The sequence below is a fragment of the Lutra lutra genome, chromosome X (assembly GCF_902655055.1).
Source record: "Lutra lutra chromosome X, mLutLut1.2, whole genome shotgun sequence".
Taxonomy (NCBI): Eukaryota; Metazoa; Chordata; class Mammalia; order Carnivora; family Mustelidae; genus Lutra; species Lutra lutra.
This window is the reverse complement of record NC_062296.1, coordinates 11041748-11059153: the sequence shown is the minus strand read 5'-3', so window position 1 is coordinate 11059153 and position 17406 is coordinate 11041748.

Here is a 17406-nt window from a genome sequence, read left to right as displayed (position 1 = left end):
GCAACATGTCTATTCTATAGTCTACTATGGTTGAACATTTATACCAAGCCAAGTTTTAAAAGGCTTACTTGAGTTTCTTGCCAATAACATTATGTACAAATGCTAAATTCAATCCAAAAATTTATAGAATGGAAGAGATAAAAACAGAGAATGTTTTTGTTGTTTTTCTATTTTTAAATTTACTGTCTCTGTTGCTTACATTTAAATGACAAAGTCTCTTCTATCCCAAAGGAGAATTTAGCTGAAAGAAAGGTATTCCCTATTCAGAACAGGAAATATTTTCTATTCATGAAGCAAAGTTTGAAATTGAATTAAAATAATTTAATTACACTATATAATTACCTTCCACAATCTTTAAAGTCAAGAGGCCCATGGGATCTGGCTATTTGTAGAGATGTTTAATCCTTTTTTTACTTTAGTATTCATTAAACAAAGGTAATTCCTTCCTAATTCCCCTCTGACACACATTTTGCCTCTAAAAAAGAAAGACCTTAGAGTCCTTTCTTTAAACAGAGCTGCTGAGTATGTCAAATTATTCAGGCAAGAAACTCACTGAACAACTAAAACAATAGTTTCAAACAGATGACACTGTGTTCCAAGAACAAAAAAAAAAAAGTTAAACTATTGGGGCATGAATTAAGCTACCAATGGGAAATCTCACTGACCTGCAAATGCATGCCTAACTGAGATCTCAATATCACTTTCAAGCTTAGCCATCACTTAAAAGTCCTTTACACAAATCTACACCAAACTAAGGTAAGGAAAAAGTAGAGGTGACTGAGACATGCATATCCAATTAAGAAAAATCTGGTTCCCAGTTCTGAGACCCCTTAGTTTCTAGCAGATGCACATGAATGTTTTCCTTTGAAAACTAGTGTCTCTAGCCACTGAAGTTGCACTCTAGTGGTTGTCTAATCTGTCTCCTGCTTTAGCTAGAAAGCCTAGATAAACCATGACAAGAGGAAATTTGAGGGAAGAGGATTCTGGGAAGATGGGAGCCATAATAGAGTGAGTGTGTGTGAGTGTGTTCAATAAATTCTCCCACAAGGTAGAGTAACATGAACAGAAAAATTTTAAACCCACAAATAATATCTACAGCAAAATTAGGTGAGAGGAATTACCATGAAACACAAAAGAGTGGGTGGGGAGAACCACTTGAAGGGAAAAGAATTGTCTGGTAAGAGCAACTATGCTGGAGTAATTGGAGGGAAGCTAAAGTATTGTAATGGTCCCAGTCATCAAAAAGTAGTAATTAGGGGGCACCTGGGTGGCTCAGTGGGTTAAAGCCTCTGCCTTCGGCTCAGGTCATGATCTCAGGGTCCTGGGATCGAGCCCCGCATCGGGCTCTCTGCTCAGCGGGGAGCCTGCTTCCTCCTCTCTCTCTGCCTGCCTCTCTGCCTACTTGTGATCTTTGTCTGTCAAATAAATAAAATCTTTAAAAAAAAAAGTAGTAATTAGAATGTTCAATGGACTGATGTAAGAAGAGTAGCTACAATGGAGTAGGAGCTTTGCAGGTTCTTATTAATAGATGAGAGTGTGCTGGAGTGACACGGGGTCTGTGAAGTCTCAAAAATAAGCAAACAAAACTCTCAACAACAACAATAACTGGGAAGAAACTTGTGGAAATAGATTGCAAATTGAATAGGACATAGATTATAGTAATAGAGGAATAGTAAATTCAATCAAAGAGGGAGAGAGGAACAGAGTCAGCAGGTATCAGAGAAGATGGGCTTATTTCTAACATTTACTCTTTGTTTTCTGTATGTCTTATACTTTTTTGTTCTCTTTTCTATTACTGCCTTATTTTGTATTTAATTTTTTGTAGTGTACCATTTTGATTTCCTTCTCATTTCCTTTATATGTATTTTTAGATATTTCATTTGTGGTTACCATGGGGATTACAATTAACACTTTAAATTTCTAAAAATCTAGTTTGTGTTAATATCAACTTAGCTTCAGTAGCTAGTAAATCTTTGTTCATTTAGAGCTCTGTCCCTCTTCTCCATATTGTGGTTGTCACAAATTATATCTTTATACATTCTGTCCCCATTAACATAGACTTATAATTCATTACTTTATGCATAGTCTCTTAAAACACTTAGGAAATAAAAAAAAACTATAAATCAAAAATACAATACTGACTTTTCTATTTACCTATTAGTTAGCTTTACTACAGTTGCTGTTGTTGTTTAAATGTCTACATATGACTTCATATAGTGTCCTTTCATTTCAGCCTAGAGAATTCCTTTTAGCCTCTCTTGTATGTCTATTAGCAATGATCTTCTTCAGCTTCTGTTTATGTGGGAATTTCTTAATTTCTCCTTCATTTTTTGAAGGATAGTTTTGCTGAATATGGAATTTTCATTGAGTTTTTTTTTTTTCAGTACTTTAAAACTGTCATTCTCTTCAAACTGGTGCAGCCACTCTGGAAACAGTATGGAGGTTCCTCAACAAGTTAAACATAGAACTACCCTATGATCCAGTGTTTGCACTACTGGATATTTACCCACAGAATACAAAACTACTAATTCAAAGGGATACATGCACCCTGATGTTTATAGCATAGCCAAGATGGAAGCAGCCCAAGTGTGCACCAATTGAAGAATGAATAAAGAGGAAGTGGTATACATACATGATGGAATATTACTCAGCCATAAAAAAGAATGAAAACTTGCTATTTGCAATGACATGGATGGACCTCGAGAGTATTACGTTAAGTGAAATAAGCCTGTTAGAGAAAGACAAATACTATATGAGTTCACTTAAATGTGGAATTTAAGAAACAAAACAAATGAGCAGAGGAAAAAGAGAGAGAGAAAATAAGAAACAGATTCTCAACGATTGAGAAAAACTGATGGTTACCAGAGGGAAGAGGGGAATGGGTTAAATAGGTGATGGGGATTGAGGAATGTACTTGTCAGAGAAAGACAATTATCGTATGGTTTCACTCATATGTGGAACATAAGGATTAGCACAGAGGACCGTAGGGGAAGGGAGGGAAAGCTGAATGGGAAGAAATCAGAGAGGGAGACAAACCATGAGAGACTCTGGACTCCAGGAAACAAAACGAGGGTTGGGTAACTAAACCTAATAATAAAAAAAATAAAATAAAAAATAAGGAGTGCACCTGTGATGAGCACCCAGTGATTAAAATAAAAACTTAAGAGTACCAATAGAAAATTAGAAAGCCTACTAATAGAAAATAATATAAGATTCTATCTTTGTGATATACCTAAGAAATAATTTGGAGTGTTTGAAACAAAAAATAATTAATTAATAAGCCAATAAGAAACAATTCAGGGTTCATTTAATTACTTCTCAAGATTGAATTTAGGTCAAAATAATAATATATAATACTTAGTAGTATGTAAGGGGGCACTTGAATATTGCTAAAGAAAACTGCTAAAGAAAACAGTTTAAAAGAAGAAAAGAAGAAAAATAAGCTTTGCAGAGCCTAGAGATCAACCCAAGTTGAAAATGCTGTCTTCTCAGGTCTATTCTGAGCACGCATCCTGCCCTAGGCATGTGTATGGTTTTCTAAATTCCCTGTTCTACATGAGTATTTTTCGATACCCTGTATTTCAAAGAAGCTCTCCCCAGCTTTTCCTTCCAGACTTCTGATGCTTAACCATAATTTTTGCCTCAGACAGCTGCAGGTGGTTTGTTTGCCTCAAAGTGTTTTTTGAGGAATGCTTACTACTTTTTCATCCTAAGTGAGCTAGTTCCCAATGAGGTAAAACCAAGTCAGACACTTTGCATCTGTCTGTTAGGTAGCCTCTGTACTGGTTACAACAGAAAAACAGAATCTTTGTAAATAACATCTGCTCTACTGCACCGGAATCAGAAACCAGAGTTTCATACTGGAAATGTAGACTGTTAAACTTCAAGGCCACCACTGACCTGGGGAAAAGGGCTAAGGTAAAGGCAAATAAAAATGCCACAAATCTTTCCTATTATGTAAAAGTTGCCCTTTATCTTAATGCAGCACATGCTTGGCTGTTGTGAATCTTTGACTATTTTCCAGAGTTGTGACAAAAGTGATTCAGAGGTTTTGCTTGGTTATTCAAATTTTTTATATATATTTTTAAAAGATTTATTTATTTATTTGACAGACAGAGATCACAAGTAGGCAGAGAGGTAGGCAGAGAGAGAGGAGGAAGCAGGCTCCCTGCTGAGTAAAGAGCCCAATGTGGGGCTCAATCCCAGGACTCTGGGATCATAACCTGAGCCGAAGGCAGAGGCTTTAACCCACTGAGCCACCCAGGCGCCCTTGGTTTTTTCAATTTTTTTATAGAGAGGCTGTTAGAGCTGCGTACTCCACCTTTTTCTTCACCTTCCCATTTTTTCCTTTTAAGAACCAAGTTAAGTTAATCTTAATTAAACATTAAGCAACAGAAATCAATTGTGGTGAAATCCCATGTAATATTATTATAGGAAAAAGATAGAATAATGAACAAAATAATGTCCCTATATACAATGAGAACACACTGGAAAGATACGCTCACAAAACAGATGAATAGTGTAAGAAATCTTCCCAGAAAGTTATAGAAGGTATAAAAAAGCATGAGATATGATTCTACAAACTAAAAAAATAAGATTATTAAAGAAAAAGGACAGGTTGAAAAACTATCAGAATCTAAGACAGAATTCAAAATGAAAAAAACAAATATGATATAATTGAAAAATGAACTAGAAAAAAATAACCAAAGCAAACTAAAGCCATGGAAAATGCCTTAAGAATAAGAAAACATGGAAAATAAGAAAAATTTTTTTAATTTAGGCAGAAAGGAAGAGACAAAAAAAGGTTTTAAGAGAGATATAAATGTATCTATAGATATATATAGAAGATAGAAATCAGATTTTATAAACATAAACATAAACCCAAACAAATTAGCCAACAAAAAATTTAAATCAAAAAAGTTTTTGTAGAATAAATGAAGATGTTAAATTAATATCAAAAGTACAAAAGGTATATCTGGGAAAATCAGTTGGAAATTGTCAGGAGCATAAGGCGTTCAAGTAAAAAACAATTTGACTTTAAGGGGACATAAAAACTTCAAACATCCAGGCAGCAAGCTATGTGTTAGTGAAAGGAAAAGCAAATTGTCATCAGATTTCACAACAGTTCTTTACCAAAAGGCAAGGGGAAAAATGTGTTTAATATACTTGAGGAAAGAAAATATGACCTGAGGATTTTATATGCAGCCAAGGGAAAAGGCCACCAAAAAAGCTCTTATGGATATGGAAGAAATCAGAGTATTCTTCCCGTGAGCCTTTCGTGAAGAATCTATTAGAGAAAAAGTTCCAGAAAACAAAGTATATAGAGAGGTATTGGTATGAAGACAAGTGATTGGAAGTTGAAACTAGGTAAATAGTTTACATAACTACTAAACAATTAAATTTTCAAAAGCCAATTCTTTTTTATAGAGGTATAATTTATCTGCATTCAAATGCACAGATTCTTAAGTGTACAGTTTGATGAATTTGGGTAATGTATATATTTGAATAATCATTACCCACATCAAGATACAGAACCTTTCCAACATTCCAGAAAGCTTTGTGTCTCTTTCCAATTAACCCGTCTCCAGAAGGAGTCATTCTGAGTTTTATTACCATTTCCATAAGTTAGTTGTGCCTGTTCCAGAAGTTCATAGTAACAAAATCTTAGAGTGTATACTCCTTTATTTCCAGCTTCCTTTGCTTAGAATAAACTTTTGAGATTCATCCATGTATCATTACTCTGTTATTTTATTGCTGAGTGGACTATAAGTGCATGGAAATAACAGATGGACACTTGGGTTGTTTTCAGTTTAGGCTATTATGAAGAATACTGCCATGCATATTTTTGTACAAGTCTTATGAACTATGTAGGCATCTATTTCTCCTGGTAAATACCTAGGAGAATTGCTGTGTCATAGTGTTCAGATAGAGGTTTAATTTTATTAGAAATGCTAAAATTTTTTTTTCCAGAGTGAAAACACCATGCTATACTGCAACAGCAATATAGGAAAGTTTCTGTCATTCTATATCCTTGCCAAAACCTTGTATTTTCATTCATGTAAGCAATTCCAATGTGTATATAGTGATATTTCTTTTGGGTTCAGTTTGCATTGTCCTAAATGATAATAATGTTAAGTATCTGTTCATGAACTAATTGGCTATTTCTGTATCTTCTTTTGTAAAGTATTTATTCAAATGCTTTCCAATTTTAGTTGTTTGTTGGTATTGGTTAGTAAGAATTTCTTAACCGTTCAGATACAAGCCCTTTGTCAGATATGTGCATTGTGAAAATGGTTTCTATGTTTATGTTTTATTTTGTTATTTTTGTCTTCTTAATGGTATCCTGTGATGAGCAGAGTATTTTAAAATATTAAGTCCAATTTATTTATTTTGTGTTCTTTTTTAAGATTTTATTTATTTATTAGAGAGAGAGCTCACACAAGCAGGGGGTAGGGGCAGAGGGAGAAGGACAAGCAGACTCCCCACTGAGCAGGGACACCCCCCCCACCCCACGTTGGGCTCAATCCCAGGACCCCAGGACAATGACCTGAGCCAAAGGCAGATGCTTAACCCACTGAGCCCCCCAGGTGCCCCACACATTTGTTTTAATATAGATATCAAGTTGTTCCAGCACCACTTGCTGAAAAGATTTCTTCTTTCCATTGAATTTCATTATCACCTTTGTTGGAAATCAATTGATTGTGTATGTCTGGGTCTAGATGTAGATCATCTATGCTGTTCTTTAATTTATTTATCTTTATGCCAATACCACACTGTCTTGATTAATGTAGCTTCACAATACATATTGAAGAGAGATAGTTTAAGTCATACATTTTTCTGGCTTCTCTGGAGCCCTGAGTTTCCATATGAATTTTAGAGTTGGCTTGTCAATTTCTCATTTTAAAAAGGCTGCTTCAGTTTGTATTTGGATTACATTATGTCTATAGAACAATTAGTAGAAAATTGACATCCAAATAAGATTATGTCTTCCAATCCATAAATAATTTTGATATCGCTAATTTCTCTGGGAAATGTTTTATAGTCTTATGTGTAGAGTTCTGTAACATTTTTGTTAATTATTTATAATATACATATTGACATTGTTATGTGTATTTTTTTCTTGTTTTCTAGGCCATTCAGTAACATGTTGAAGACTAGTCAGGAAAGTAAATATTCTTGCTCTATTTCTGATACTAAGGGTACACAAATAATGATTTATCATTGTGAATTAAGCTGTGAATTAATTGTAAGTTAAGCTGAAAATTTTCATAAATACCATTTATCAAAGTTAGAAACTTGCCTTTTATTCTTAGTTTGCTGAGAAGTTTGTAACGAACAGGTTTTCAATTTTACCACACACTTTTTCTGCATCTATTGAAACGATCATATGGTTTTTCTGATTTATTCTATCCATTTGGTGAGTTATGTTCATTTATATTCAAATGTTAAACAATGTTTGCATTTTTGGGGTCACCCCACTTGGTCATGATATAGTATCCTTGTAATAGAACTCTGCATTCAATTTTCTAATATTTTTAAAGGATATTTTTGCCTATCTCCATGTAATTTGCTGATCTTTAATCTTCTTTTCTCTAATAATTAATTACATTCTATAAAAGTTGTTTAGTTATTGACACAAACACAATGCAAAGTAAACATTTTTGAGACAAGTGGGGAAATTGAACATTACTAGATATTTGATGATATTAAGAAATTATCCTTACTTTTTCTCTTGGTCTGTTAATGTTGCTGTAGTTTAACTTTTTAAAAGATCACTTTTTTCTAAAGTTTTTGGACTATTCTAGTTTATTTACCTTTCTATACAGATCTTTCAGAATCAGCTTGCCTGTATCTACAAAGAATCATGTTGGGGTTTTGTTTGTGTGCGAAACTATGTATCAATTTGGGGATATTAACATCTTAACTGTATTAAGTTTTATAATCTTTGGACACAGTACATCTATTCAGAAAACATACAGTATTAATAAGTATGGGCAGAAACTGGGTCATTCATATACTGCTGGTGGGAATGCAAGATGGTACACTACTCTGGAAAATGGTCAGTTTCTTACAAAGGTCAACATAGAATTACTGAATTACTCAACAATCCCACATTTAGGAATTTAGTCAAAAAGAAAAAAAGAAACGTTGTGTTCACGTGAAAATGTTTTATAGCAGCACTATTCATAACTACCAAAACTAGAAATAACTCACACGTCCATGAACTGTGGAATGAATAAACAAGCCAGCACACCCGTACTACAGAACACTAACTATTAAGCAATAAAAAGGAAGAGATTATGGATACATAAAACAACTTGAGTGAACTTCAAAACCGTGTGCTAAGTGGAAAAAGGCCAGCCTTAAAAGGATACATGCTGTAAGATTCTATTTATATAACATTCTGTAGAAAGTAAAACTATAGGGAACAGAACAGATTAGCGATTAACAGAGAGAGGGATAGAGAGGTGCTGACTGTAGTTTCAGCATGAGGGAATTTGGAGCATTTTGGGTAAATAACTCAAATACATAATATTTAGCACACAGTGTAAAATGAATGCTACCTTTTTTTTTTCTAAATTTTATTTATTTGACAGACAGAGATCACAAGCAGGCAAAGAGAGAGGAAGAGAAACAGGCTCCCTGCCGAGCAGAGAGCCTGACGCGGGGCTCGATCCCAGGACCCTAGGATCACGACCCGAGCCAAAGGCAGAAGCTTTTTTTTTTTTTCTTTTTTTATTATTATTATTATTTTTAATTTTCAGCATAACAGTATTCCTTGTTTTTGTACCACACCCAGTGCACCATGCAATCCGTGCCCTCTCTAATACCCACCACCTGGTTCCCCCAGCCTCCCACCCCCCCTGCCCCTTCAAAACCCTCAGATTGTTTTTCAGAGGCAGAAGCTTTAACCCATTGAGCCACCCAGGCGCCCCGCTACCTTGTTTTTAACATGAAAAGTAACTATAATTTATACAGGAAATTTGCAGGCCACAGATCTTCCTTTGTTTTCAAGTTATCAAGAGATGCATGGAAGAAGTCATTACTAAATTACCCAAGTATTTGCTGTCCTATACAATGTCCAAGGATTGTTAGGCCTCTGCTCAGGTCTTGGGGAAAAAGCAGCACTGAGTGGTCTAGGAGCCAGTCCATTAGGAAAGGAAATAAAAATTGCAATAAGCAAAGACTTGAACAACTTGAACTTGAAATGTAAATCTAGAAGAAATGGGTAAAAACAAAAGAACACATTATTAGAGCTGCAACTAGAGTGATTTTTTAAAAAAAGATTTTATTTATTTATTTGACAAAGAGAGCCAGAGAGCACAAGCAGAGTGAATGGTAGAGGGAGAGGGAGAAGCAGGCTCCCCACCCAGAAGGGAGCCCGACATGGGGCTCAATCCCAGGACCCCAGGATCATGACCTGAGCTGAAGGTCGACGCTTAACTGACTGAACCACCCAGGCACCCCTAGAGTGTTATTTTAAAAACATGTATCAAGGGGCACCTGGGTGGCTCAGTGGTTTAAAGCCTCTGCCTTCAGCTCAGGTCATGATCCCAGGGTCCTGGGATCAGGCTCTCTGCTCAGCCGGGAGCCTGCTTCCCTCTCTCTCTGCCTACTTGTGATCTCTGTCTGTCAAATAAATAAATAAAATCTTAAAAAAAAAAAACATGTATCGAATTACATTACTCTCAGATACTCCCAAGGTTTCTCATCAAATTAAAATTTTTAAAAATCTTTATTGTGCCTACAAAGTTCAGCTTGACAGATTTCATTTCTACCTCCATGATTTCACCTTTGGAAATACTGCTCCTCTAGCATTGCACTCTAGTGAACACTCCAAGCTCTTCCATAGTGTTTGTTTTCTGATCAAATATTACTTCTTAGAGGGTTTTCTCTGATTATTCCATTTCATGTATCCTTCTTCCCACTATTCCGTATCTCATCACCTGTTTGCTGCTTTCATAGCATTTTCTCACAATCCATAATTTGTTTTTCTTTGTCTCTTCCAATGGCCATTAGTCACCATGCCACACTATCCCCCTTCCTTTAAATATGCTGATGCTTATTTGGAACAGCAAAGTAAGTTTTGCTCATTATCACTATGTGTTGAGTCAATAGTCCTGGAATGTGGATCTCAAATTTACTTTGCAAAAGACCATATGAGTCTCTTTGTCCCTGACTTCTCCATAGTGAGGTAGCTTTAGAGAGACAGGACACTGCTACCTGGGTACTAGTAAAAAGTAACCTGTTTTACATATTCTGCCATACCCTACTCCACCCTACCACATCCTTGTCCTCTAGGACTGAAGTCAGCAAATACTTCCTTCAAAGGCCAGATAGTATTTTAGGCTTACAGATAGACCACTAGGACTCTCTCACAATAAAATTTTATTTGCAAGAAATGGCAGCTGGATCTTTAGCCATAATTTGCCAAATCCTGCTATAGGGAGTACGACCTAAATAAATATTTCATCATTTCCATTATTTAAATTGAGCTAGTTTTTACTGAGTTCTTCCTTCTCTATACTACACGTTGTGTTAGGTGTGCTTACCTTCAGGTAAGCCAAACAACAGGTGTTATTTGTGTCACAGATGGAGAAACTAAAGTTTAGATTTCCTTACATGATGGCAAGTTGGCTTTGAATCATTTATATATAATTATAAATCCTGTCCTCTTTTCACTAAGTCATACCAAATTTCACATGTGAATGTTGCAGAATTATTTTTTTTAAATACATAGCGTAACAAATAAAGAAAAGTAGCTAATTTTAATCAATGCTCCCCATTCAAAAAAGTCCATGAAAGCTTAAACACTTTAGAATAACAACTTCATTAAGATATGCTCCATTTGCCACAAAATTCGTCCTTTTTAAGTGTATAACTCAGTGTTTTCTTATCATAGTCACCAAATTCTGCAAACATCACCACTATCTAAATTTGGGGATGTTTCCATTACCCTCAAAAAGAAAGTCATTACCAATGGCAGTTTCTCTGCTGTCCCCAACACCTAGCAATGACTAATCTACTTTCTTTTCTATGGAATAACTTATTTGGGACATTTTATATAAATATAATCCCACAATATGTGGACTTCTTTGCCTTCTTTCCTTTAGCATAATGTTCTCAAGCTTCATTTTGTAGCATGAATTAGTACCTTCTTTTTATAGCTGATTTATATTACATTGTATGGATATACTACATTTTTGTTTATCCATTCATCAGCTGATGGGTAGTTGGGTTGTTTCTACTTCGGTTGATTATGAAAAATGCTACTGTGAACATTTGTGTACAAGGTTTTGGGTGAATATGTTTTCAATTCCCTTTATATACCTGACAGTGGAACAGCTGTGTCATATGATAACTCAGTGTTTAACTTTTTGAGGAACAGCCAAATTGTTTTTCACAGTGGATACACCATTTTCCATTTTCATAAACACCATAAGAGAGTTAAATTTCTCTACAACACTTGTTATTTTCCATTATTTTTTGTGATAGTTATCCTAGTGGATGTGAAGTGGTAACTCATTGTAGTTTTGATTTGCATTTCTCTAATGGCTAACAATGGTGAGTATCTTTTCACATGCTTACTGGCTACTTGTATCTTTTCTTTAGAGAATGGTCTGTTTAAATATTTTTTCCCACTTTAAATTGGGTTGTCTTTTTAATCATGAGCAGTAAAAAATTTTTAATTATATTTTTTGGATGCTAGATTTTTATTAGATGTATGCTTTGCAAATATTTTCACCCATTTCATAGGTTGTCTTTTCACTTTCTGGTGGTATACTTTAAAATAAATGAAATAAAAAATACAATAGAGATAGTCAACAAGTCACAGTCGGTTTTTTGGGGAAAAAAAATCAATAAAGTTGAGAAATATTTAGCTAGACCAGCCAGGAGAAAAACAGAGAAGAGTCAAGTTTATAAAATAAGGGATAAAGGAAAGACATCACTACTGAAATCTTACAGGAATAAATTTAAGAAAAGGATCGCAAGACATGCACATTGAAAACCATAATATATTGTTGAAAGAAATCAAGGAATATCACTATAAGTGGAAAGCCATTCCATTTTCATGGACTGACTGGCATAATATAATTAAGATGGTGATATTCTCCAAATTGATTTACAGGTTCAGTGTAACCCTAATAAGCATGCCAGCTACTTTTTCCCTAGAAATTGGCAAGCTCATCTCATAGTTCATATGGAAATTCAAGGGACCCAAAAGAGCCAAAACAATTCCGAAATATAAGAACCAAGTTGAGAGATTCCTATTTCCCAATTTCAAAATTTACAATAATTATAGCTACAGTGACAAAAAGAAGTAGTGTGGTACTGACATAAAGGTAGATGTATAGAACAATGGAATGGAAATTTAGAATCCAGAAATAAGTTCTTACATTTATGGCCAATTGCTTTTCAAAAAGGGTGCCAAGATAATACAATGGAGAAGAATTTTTTTCAACAAGTGGTGCTGGGACAACTGGATATCTATATACAAAAGAAGGAAGTTGAGCCCCTACTTATACCATATGCAAATATGAATTCAGAATGGATCATAGACCCAAATATAAGCTAAAACCACAAAACTCTCAAAAGAAAGAAGCATGGAAGTAAAGATTTATGACTTTAGGTTAAACAAAGACTTTTAGATATGACACCAAACAAAGTACAGGTGACCAAAGGAAAAATAGATTAACTGGACTTCCAATTAATATTTCCTTCCTTCCACTAGCTTTGGGACAAACTTGTAGTTCTTTTTCTATTTCCTCAAAGTGTAAAGTTAGGTTACTATTTGGAATCTTTATTTCTTTCCTTTGTTTTTAAAGAGGGAAGGGTCAGAAGGAGAGGGAGAGAGAGAATCTTAAGCAGGCTCCACACTCAGGGCAGAGCTGTACTTGGGGCTCAATCTTAGAATCCTGAGATCATGATCTGAGCTGAAATCAAGACTCAGACACTTAACAGACAGAGTCACCTAGGTACCCCTCTTTCTTCTTTTTTAATATAGGCATTTAGAGCTGTAAATGTCCCTATAACCTTCACTTTTGCTGAGACCCTTAAGTTTTGAGTGGTGTGTTCATTTTCATTCTTCTCAAAGTGTTTTCTAATTTCTCTTATGATTTCTTTTATGACTCATTTGTTATTTAGTAGTGTTATTAAATTTCCACATATTTGTCAATATTGAGACTTTTTCATGCTCTAACTTATAGTATATCCTTCAGAATGTTCCATGTGTATTTAAGAGGAATATGTTTTCTGCTGCTGTTGGGTGATATGTTCTATAAATGTCTGTTAAGTCTAGTTGGTTTATAATATTCAAGTTTCCTTTTTCCTTGTTGATTCTCTACCTAGTTATTTTATCCATTTTTGAAAGTATATATTAATCTACCATTTCATCGGTTTGTTTAACCAATTTATATTTAATGTAATTAATAATAGGTTAGGATTTATGTTTGTCATTTTTTGTTTTCTGTATGCCTTCTGTCTTTTTTATGCCTCTGTTCCCCCTTCACTATGTTCTTTGTTAGTTACTTTCAATTGTACCCTTCTTTTTCTTTTTCTTTTCTTTTCTTCTTCTTTTTTTTTACCATAGTGTTTATCTTATTTTCTTATAGTTGTCCTAGAGATTGAAATTAACATTTTAATTTTTAACAGCCTAGGTACAATTAATATCATCTTAATTTCAATAGAATAAAAATCATTGCCCCTATATTGCTCCCATTTCCTTTCCCCTTCTTTGTGCTATCGTTATCATGCAAATTATGTCTTTATATAGTCTGTGCCTATCAACAAAAATATATAATTATTACTTTATGCAGTTGTCATTTAAATCAAAATAGGAGGGGAAAAATGCTTTGCAAATGAAATATTTATAGTCTTTTTTATTTACTTACATAGTTACCTTTACTGGTGCTTTCTATTTCTTCATGTGAATTCAAATTACTCACAAGTGTCTTTTCATTTATACCTGAAGGATTCTCTTTAGAGTTTAAAGTTTAAGTATTTCTTATAGGGCAGGTCAGCTAGCTACAAACTCTCAGCTTTTGTTTATCTATGCATGCCATAATTTCTCCTTTGTTTTTGAAAGATAGCTTTGTTCACAATCTATTTCATTCAGCTTCCATGTTTACTGATGAGAAGTTAGCTATCAATATTATTGACTATCCCTTGACCTTGATGAGTCAACTTTCTCTTCCTGTTTCCATGATTCTCTTGCTTTGTCTTTGTCATTTGAAAGTTTAACCCTGTGTGCGTGTTGTCCAATTTTTCTACTTGGAGTTGATTGAGCTTCCTGAGTGTGTAGATTAATAGTTTTCATTAAATTGGGGAAGTTTTCAGCCACTACTTTTTTTTTTCAAATATTCTTTCTGTCCCTTTCTTTTACTCTTCTCTTGGTATTCCATCACGTGTTTTTTGGTGTGTTTAAATGCATCCCACAGGCTTCTGAAGCACTGTTCATTCTTTTTCATTCATTTACTTTCTGTTCCTCAGACTAGATACTCTCAATTGACCTATGTTTAAGTGTGTTATTTTATTCTACTGGCTCATGTCTCCTGCCTGCTCTTGAGCCCATCCAGTGATTTTTTTTTCTAGTCATTGAGCTTTTCAGAATTTCAATTTGGTTCTTTTTTGTATCTCTTTATTGATATTTTCTATTTGGTCTGACATTGCTATCTTACTTTCCTTTAATTCTTTAGATACTAATTTCTTTAGCATTGAACTCATTTGTTCTGATTTTGAGTCTGTCTAGTAAATCCAACATCTAGGATTCCTGAAGATAAAGTTTCTATTTATTGCTTATATTCTGGAATATTTTACATGCTTTTTCACTTCTTTATGTGTCTCATAACTTTTGTTAAAAGCTTGTCATTTAAAATAGTATAATGTGGAATTCTGGACATCAGATCCCATTCCTCAAAAGGATTTGTTGTTGTCACACTTAGTTTATCTTGCTTTTGTTGTTTGTTTTAGTGACTTTTCTAAATTAATCTGCAAAGTCTGTATTCTTTGTTGTGTGTGGTCATGAAGTCTCTATATCATTAGCTTAGTGGTCAGCTAGTGATTTAAGAAAAGCTTCCTTCAATGCCTTGAATCAATAAATTCCCAGCCTTTGCCAAGGGGACTCTGTATATATGTTGGGGCATGACCTCTATATTCTAGCAGTCATTTTATAAATCTGTGTTCACCTTCACTTCCTGCTTATGCAGAGACTCAAGTTCAGTTACAAATGAGAGATTAATGTTTCTCATGTATTTTCTGGGTATTTACATAACCCTGGACATGCTTTCTATATTCCCAGAAATATGTTTGATCTTTTCAAAGACTGCTACAACTCTCTCATTCCCTAGATTTTCCTTTTATGTTTTTTGGTGAATCTCTTATTTGTTCCAACAGGTGTCATCACTTCAGGCAGCTAGGATGTTATACAGGTGTGGCTGATTGTTTTTAACAAATGTCCTAAGAATAGGACAATTTGCACTGGTCATGCTATGAGTCCGGTCAAATTAAGACAAGTAATTTAAATGTGACTTTTTCAGGAACTACCAAACAGGTCGAATAGGGACAGTTCTTTATATGAAAGTATTTGGGGCCAGCTCCAAACTCTTTCTTCCTCCTTCAGTGACTGCTCAGTTGTTGGTTTTCACAGTTACTATAATTGTGAGGCTATTGAGTTTCCAGGTTACCACAAAACTGAGGAGAGGGGAGTGGGAAAAGGTCAAGATTAAACACTTCACAATTGTTATTTACAGAGATTTGGGTCTTTTTCTTGAATAAAGATTCCTTGGATTTTTGCAAGTCTTTAGTTAATTACTATAGTTTCTAAAATGTTGATTTTGAATGTTTTGTCAGTGTTCTCATTGCTTTTATAAAAAAGTTGATTATCCAAAGGTTTTTACTCTGCCATTCCAGAAGGACTTCCCTCAACCTAGAACACTTACTGAAAAAAAAACAACAAAATATTTTTTCACAGATTATTTTTGTGTGAATGATAGCTAAACTTTTGATACCATATTTTTGAGTGAATAATGGTTTAATACTACTTTTGTAAATAATAGTTTAATAGACTCTATTCTGTCCTATATAATCTGGTTTCCTTTTGTTGTTTTCTATTAAGTTTATTAAAATATTATTTCTACTGTAATAAGTTAATGGAATAACATTTATTCTCTCCATCTCTCTCTCTTCCTCTCCCCTCCTTCCTCCCTCTCCTCTTTATTTATAAAGAAAATACACAAATTATCATAAAACAAGAGAAGTATTTAGCTGACTTACTTGTATACTATTAATTTATGCATTAAAAGGTTGGCTTTAATTCAGGATAAAGGCTCCCCAATGAGTCTACAACCTTGTCCAACTTTCTTGACCTTATTTTTGTACATTTGTTTCTCCAGTTGTAATAGGCAGATAATGAGACAATAAAATTTTACTAATTCTAGCTTGTTATTTTATCCTCCTACATTTTTCAAGCACTTCACAAAGATAGATAAAAAGCTCACTAGCCTAAGTTTTTATCCCATGCATTATATACTCTATTGTTATAAAAAATCATGTTTTGAAATGTCTATGTTAATAATTTCCAAGAAACGAATATTCCTTCCATGCAACCATACAAAGGAGTCCAGTAGTCCTGGGCAAAGAGCACTGGATTTTTACAAGGTTTGCAACTGCATCACGTATATCATTCAGCAAGTTTACCCTTTCTTACCCCTTGTTTTGTGGAAAAACAAATAATTCCATCCCACCAATTGGCTATATCTGCATGATACCAACTGGAAGAATAATCATATTAGTTAATCAATTGTTTTGTTTCTGAAGCCAAACAAGCTCTTTGGAAAACTAACTCGATTGAAAGTGTAATAATTTGAAAGATAATATCAAGTTTTATACGTATTTCAGTGTCTACTTCTGTTAACAGAGTTTCCTTCATTTGATAAGGTTGTCTTTCCAGTCCAAGAAGTAGAAAAAAATGCCTTTCTTCCTCTACCCACCACATTTTCCTTCGCAGTAATCAAGCATATAGTTGCTATATATATATATACACTATATAGTGTATATAGTATATAGTGTATATACACTATATACAACAAGTATATAGTTGCTATATATTATATATATACACTATATACACATATATAGTCCAAATATTTATGTCCCCTCAGAATGCATATACTGAAATCCTAACCTCCAAAGTTGATATTAGAAGGGGGGGGTACTTTGGAAGGTGGTTAAGTCATGAGTATAGAATCCATATGAATGGAATTAATGTCTTATTAAAGAGGCTCCGGAGAGATCCCTAGTCCCTTCCACCTTGGAGGACATAGTAAAAAGTTACCAGAAATGAACAACAAAGAGGACCCTCACCAGACCATGCTGGTGCCTTCCTCTTAGACTTCCCAGCCTCCAGAA